This window comes from Arachis duranensis, chromosome 5 (genome assembly GCF_000817695.3).
Source record: "Arachis duranensis cultivar V14167 chromosome 5, aradu.V14167.gnm2.J7QH, whole genome shotgun sequence".
NCBI lineage: Eukaryota > Viridiplantae > Streptophyta > Magnoliopsida > Fabales > Fabaceae > Arachis > Arachis duranensis.
In genome coordinates, this window is record NC_029776.3 from 20,976,800 (window position 1) to 20,984,317 (window position 7,518).

The following is a 7,518-nucleotide window of genomic DNA, read 5'->3' on the forward strand; positions in this document are numbered from 1 at the left end:
ATATTTTTAAAACAAAATATATTTATATTTTGGTGTGTTTATTTTTTATATTCTACGATATATAATATATAATATCATGAATTTTATATTTATATAAATCTTGATTTTGAAATTTGATATTTTTTCTACTTAAGTCTTGTATTTATATAATTATACGAGCTTATGAAACTTTGATTGGTATTGCATTTTTAATTGATATATTTTTAAGATTTATATTAAAATATATCTATATTTTTGTGTATTTATTTATAATTTTATACATGGTATTACTATAGTCCAATTATTTTGGTTAAATTACAGTTGAACCGGTTAAACCATTAAACTATTAAACTAGTTATCAAATCGGTTTAATGACCAGTTCGATTTTCAGAACCTTAAATATAATTATTTAAATTAAAGTATATAAAATTCTCATTATTTTTTTATTATTAAAGCTTTTACATCAATAATAAGAAAGTACTCAATTAATATAAAAATCTCTAAAAATATTTTTTCGAATAAATAAAATAAATTATTAAATAATTTATTATCTAATTTTCAAAAATTTGAGGTCTTACATCTTAGAATAATATAATATTCTCGCTATCAATGTAGCGCAGCTGGAAGTGTGACATTCTGATAGTGAGGGTGTTACATTAATTATATCTCAAATCATTTCCATTGCCGATTTATTTTCAATATCAAATTAACTCTAAAACCAAGAAAACCACTTTTCATAATATTCAATCAAATCAATTTTCTAAATCAATTTCTTATCAACAACCGGATGCTAACCCAAACAAATCAATAATTCAATCAAGCAAATAATTTCATTCATCCAAAGCAACTCAAATCAATCCTTCAGAATCACGTAATCATAAAAATATATTTTTCATATTAATATCAACTTGTAACAATTCTTGAAAGTAAAATGAGTTTAAGAAACGTGCCCCTACTTCGTATAGTCGAAACTCATAAACTAAACATGCCGAAGAAACCCTTTTCTTTCGTCCCGCAACCAGCGACAATTGCAACCACAGCTCCACTATATCTGTAGCCACAATAGCAACTTTAATTCACCAACATGTAATAACCGGACTTTATCTTAAGGCATTAACATCGTAAAACTCCCAGCAATATATAATAGAAATAGCGACAAAAAGGGTTCGAAACAAGGAACAGTTTACCGGACTTACGAATAATCGAGAAAACGGAGCAGCAGCAGCCTTGATGACGACGCAACAGCTTGATGTTGTATGTAACAGCCACTAAACTCAACACGCAAGACCCGAAACGCAACCCTATGTTACCAACATCTCAGAAGCTTTAGCAACTCAGAGCAGAATAATGATTTCAAGGGTTTCGGAAACGAAATCACTTACCAAGAAGATAGGGGCTCCAACGGCAGTTTCTGGCAGCCAGAACAACGGCGACAGTGACAAAATGTAATATTTTCGCTATCAGGGTGGCACAGCCGAAAGTGTGACGTTCTGATAGTGAGGATGTTACATTATGGTATCTGAACGAGGTTTCGATCCTTGGACCTGTGGGTTATGGGCCCACCTCGCTTCTGTTGTGTCACTCTGATAGCGAGAATATTACATAATCTAGATAAGCTTTGCCGTCAAGGACCTTATACTGATCCGAAATGACATCGAAACCCAGAAGTCAGGCGAAGAAAAGTTGGCAGCAAACTAGAGAGGGCCTTACAAGGTCACTGAGGTCTTAGAGAAGGGTTACTATAAGGTGTCTGACCTAAAAGGGAACGAGCTCCCGAGGTCATGGCATGCATATAACTTAAAAAGGTATTACAGTTAGAGAAGCGTACCTTACTCCCTGATGTACTCTTTTTCTTGACTTCATGGTTTTTTTTTTTCGAAAAGAGTTTTCCTAAAGGGATTTTAATGAAGCATCACAGCAAGCGCTAGGGATTATAAGAAAATCTTTAGCAGCAAACTTATGTAAACCCCTTTTCTCTTATCAAACAATAAGATATTTCTTCTACCAGGTTTTTAACGCTCAAACACATTAATTTAAGCTCGAAAAATTGGGAAAATCATTGACCGACTTGTATGGTCGACAAGATGAAGCGACGAGATACAAATTAATGTAAGAAGTTATGTAAGTAATTCATAAACCAACCTCAAAAATAATTGGAAACAAAAACAAAATACAAAAGTAACTTGGCAAAATTTTGATTACACGAAGTCGGAACTTACAAAGGAAAACATAATATGTGTGTATGAAAAGTCTAGAAAGGGCCAATCACTTAGTCGACCTCATTTCTAAGCAAAAAATAGCATCAGAAGTTGTGAAAGTAAAATGTTTTAACTAAACAACTGTATAAGCTAAGATATATTTCAAAAAGAAGCAATCAGTTAAAATCTAAAACCACTATCAAAATGAAGAAAGGTTTTTAACAAGATTCTAAAGTTGTTTAAAACTACAATTAAGGTAAAATAAAAATTGTTCAAAACCAACTATTACAAAGACCCACAGATTGGGCCATTCAAAAGCTACGAAAAATGAAGTTTACAAAGGATTAAGTTGTTTTCTAGTGACAACATCCTCAGCGAGAACGGAGGAAGTCAGATTGTATTCAGAGACTGGCACGACAAAAATTGGACGAATTGGAAGAGGAAGGAGTTCGCCACCAACAAGCTCGCCTCTAGATTGAAGCTCAGGATCCTAGGAAGGCGGACCAACATGTGGCCCCGAGGCCTTCGGGTCGGGCAAAGGGGTATCATCCTCATCATCCAAAGCAAGAACGATCTTTTCGTCCACTGATGATTGGATTTTTGACGGTTTAGAATTCCACAAATGAATTCTCGTTGAAAGTATAGTTTCTAAACCAACAATAATCCTTTCATACAAAAGTTTGTTTGTCACAAGTAACAAACCCCTAAATTTATAAACCGAAGTATTGGACCTCGGGTCGTTCTCCCTAGAAATTACAATAAAGTGTCTTGCTATTGGTTAGAAATGTGTTTTGGGGTTTTGGATAGGAAGCATGAAAAGTAAATGGCAATGAAAATAAACTAACAACTATAAAAGGCTCTTGGCAAGGTATGAAAATTAGAAGTCCTATCCTAGTTATCCTTCTCAATTGTGATGAGAATTGTTCATTGCTACCACTTAGTTAACCCTTACTAAATAAAGGAAAGTCAAGTGGATGAATTGACTTGAGCCACAAGTTCTAGCCAACTCCCAAGGGATGAATTGACTTGAGCCACAAGTTCTAGCCAACTCCCAAGGAAAGACTAGCTTTAGTGCACTCCAAACCAATTAGCAATCTCTCCAATTATCAATCAACAAAGGAATTAGGTAACTCAAGTGTCACTAATTACTCTACCTAGGCCAAGAGGAACAAAATCTATACTATATCTAGAAGAGGCATTTCAACAAACACATAAAAGATAATAAAATCTAGAAGAGACATTTCAACAAACACATAAAAGGCAATAAAGGCAAACATTATTAATTGCAAGCATTAAAGGAATCTACAACTACAAAAGCAAGAGATCAACAATAGAAAACCAAAGAAAACACAATTATTATGAATTACCTCAAATGGAATTAGAAGAAAATAGAAGAAACAAGAGTATATCTACAACAAAGTATAAGAACAACATAAAGGAAATTACAACAAAAGAATAGAGGAAGATGAATGTAACATCAAAGAATTGAAAGGTAGAAATAGAAGAAAGCAAAGATCAAAACATAGATCTAAGAACTAATCCTAATCCTAATCCTAATTCTAGAGAGAAGTAAGAGCTTCTCTCTCTAGAAACTACTTCTAAAACTCAACTATGCTAAACTAAAACTAATGGTAACTAGATATCTCATCCCTCTTCAATCCTTGACTTAAATAGCATCAGAAATGAGTTGGATTGGACCCACAAGGCTCCTAAAACCGCTGGGGACGATTTCATTAAAGTGGGCCACAGACAGAATCGGCGCGCGCGCGCAAAGTGCGCGTGCGCGCCCCTGAACGCGAAGCAACATATGGCAAAATTTATATCATTTCGAAGCCCCGGATGTTAGCTTTCCAACCCAACTGGAACCGTATCAGACATTGTGTGCGTATGCATATATTGTGTGCCTATGCACACTTAAACTCATGTCCATTAAACTCAAGTTATGATCACTTTAGTACCGAGAGGTCAGGTTGACAGCTTTACAAATCCTTCATTTCTTGAATTCTCTCGTTTTGCATGCTTTCCTTCCTCACTTTTTCAATTCATATTTGCCTTGAAAACCTTAAATTACTCAACAAACACATCAAGGCATCAGATGAAATTAAACTGAATAAAATTTAGCAAATAAGGACTTAAAGAGCATGTTTTCACTTTTAAGCACAATTTAGGGAAAATTTACAAAACCATGCTATTTCATTGAATAAATGTGGGTAAAAGGTTATAAAATCCCCTAAATTAAGCACAAGATAAACCGTCAAATTGGGGTTTGTCAACCTCCCCACACTTAAACCAAGCATGTCCTCATGCTTAAACCAAGAGTGAAGTAAGGGTATGGCATTTATTCAATGGAAACTAACTAAATGCAATCTACCTATATGCAACTATCTAAATGAATGCAATTGCCTGGTCAAAATAAATCAATTCCCAAGAAGCATATATGCACAAGGGCTAAGGACTAGCAAGTCTAATCCACAATTGAATAGAGTTATTAAATATTTTTTTTTTACAAACTTGCATGAAAATTATGATCATGGGTGGAAACATGTAATTGAGCATCAAACCCTCACCGGTAGTGTTTGCACTCTATTCGCTCAAGTGTTTAGGGTTGATTCTCTCAATTCTCTCCTAATCATGCTTTCTAAGATTTGTTTTTCTTCTAACAATCAACAAATATTTCATGCATGCATACATATATCATGAGGTCTTTTCATAGGTTGTAATGGGGCTAGGGTCAAGGTAGGATGCATATTTGGTTAAGTGAGCTTGGAATTTGAATCTTTGATAAGCTTAAACTTCCCACATAGCCTATGACATCCTATACAATTAAGTTCTAATCTAACTACCCATTCTTCACTTTTTCACATACTCATGTATTCTTTTTTTTTTTTAATTTCACAACACCTATGCATTGATTTTATTGGACTATACTTTGATTTGGGGCATTTTGTCCCCTTTTTATTCCTTTCTTTTTTTTTCTTTTCTTTTTCTATTTTTTTTTCTTTTCCATATTATTTTTTCTTTTCTTTTTCTTTTGTTTTTCTCATTTTTTTTCTATATACAAGAACATCAATGTATAAGGTCTATACATTTGATCAATACATGAGTATGTACCCAATTCCTAATATTTTCAATAATAACACAAAACTACCTTTCTATTCCCCCAATGTCCCAAGATTCCCACACTTGAATGGTACTCACACACTCTAGCCTAAGCTAATCAAAGATCCAAATTAAGGACTTTTATTGTTTTTCGCTTTAAGGGCTTGTAATGTGCAAAAATTAAGAACAAGTGGGTTAATCGTAGGCTCAAATTGAAAGGAATATAAAAGGTTGGCTATTTGGATAAACGAGCTAATGAAATGATGGCCTCAATCATATAAATGCATGTATACCCAAAATAATGGACATAAAGAATCAAACAAATCAAAGATTACATTCATAGAAAGAGAATAATGCACACAAGAAGGAAAATAAGTGGTTATAGGATGTAACCACACCATTAGGCTCAAATCTCACTTGCTTGTGTTCTTAGCTCAAAATTATGATCCACAATATATATATTTCAAGCAAGTTTTATGAAAAGTTTTTACTCAAATCAATTGGTGCCCTATAGATAGAAATCTTGAAAATTTTCATTATTTTGACTAAGCTTATTGTGTATACATATGCAAAAATTAAGATAATGCAAGTAAAAATCCTAAAATCCTAGAATGAAATGCAAAAGTATTGGAATTAGAAATTTGTCACCCAAAATCGCCGACCGGTCGGACGACCTCCCCACACTTAAAAGTTTGCACCGTCCTCGGTGCACTCAAAGATGAGCAAGGGGGTACGGCGACTCTCCGGATTGCTACGTGTTCTTAGACTTGCTTCCGTTATTGCTTGTGGTGCATTCATCATGAAAAAAAAAATATAACACCATAAGATGAGAAGATATAAAAGCAAGGAAGCATAATTGTTGGAAGGAGGTAAATCACTAGAATTGAGTGAGTGAATTAGTGTGACATTAAGAAATATTAGGTGTGTGAATTCTAAATTGCGCGGTTTAGAACACACATTAGCCTAAAAGTTATGTCACACAAGAAGCATGCACTTCACTTATTCTAGTGTGCTTGAGATGCTTTAAGTAAACTTGTAAGGTAAAACAAGCATTAAAGAAGCATGAAAGCATTCAAGTCAAACACATATGGATGCATATGATCATGAAATACCATGCACTAAGGTAAATGCACAACATCATCTATCAAGAGGTTGCCTAATCACAAAATAAGGCTCAAATCACATGGTGGCCAAATCATGTAATTCAAGAAGAGTTACAAGCTCGAAGGCAATTCTCATCACTTGGTATTTATCAAAAGATAAGCATGCAAAACTCAAGACCAAGTAGCAAAATATAACCTCAATCATAGGATCCAACAAAGATTATCTAAAAACATTAATGCTAAATTAGCATTTAGGCAATAAGGGGGAAGCAATGCATAGTAAACAAAGTCAATAATCTAACACTTATGATGAAAAGAGAGAAAATAAAATGAAAACTAAACTAAAACTAACTAACGAACTAACTAACTAACTAATTAACTAACTAAAATAAATGGTTATCCATGGTGTTTGGAAGTGTTGGATGAGGGGTAGGAGAAGGGAAGAAGAAAGGAGAAGGAAAGAAATAGAAAGAGGAGAAGAAAAGAAAAGTGGTGAAGGAAGGAAATCCGCGCGTACGCGTGCATGGCGCGCGCGCGTCGATGGCTTATTTCGAGAATGGCGCGTACGCGTCATGTGCGCGTACGCGCAAGTAGGGTTGTGCCAAAGGCACAACGCGCGCACAGTGCTGGCCTAACTCTCGGGTTAATGCATGGAAGGTGGAACTTCTCAACCCACGCGGGAGCTTCTCTCAAGGTGGCTTGTGCTTGTACTCATCTTGGAACTCCCACCAATGCTTGGTTCTCCATTGTGCCCCAAGATTCTTTATGGATTGAGCCAAGTGTTGATGGAGTTCTTCACAAGCTTAGGGCTCCCAAAGTTGATCCTCTTCTTGTGATCCGGGGTCCCACACTTTGTTTTCACACCCATCTTGAGGTTGATCATCATTATTAGTCCATCCGGGTGGTAAGCAAGATGAATTCTCTATGAAGTGTCCAACAATCCTTCTAGACCCATCTATTTGTGCACTATTCCAACCTTTGTATTCAACTCTTGAAGTATCAACCAAAATGAGCCTTGATTTGCAACGCCAACCACGAAACATCTTTCGCTTACGCTTCATCCCACAAAGCATCCTAAGTTGACCATCCGTTTCAAGCAAGGCATACTCAAGTGGGACAATAAAGCTAATAGAAATGAA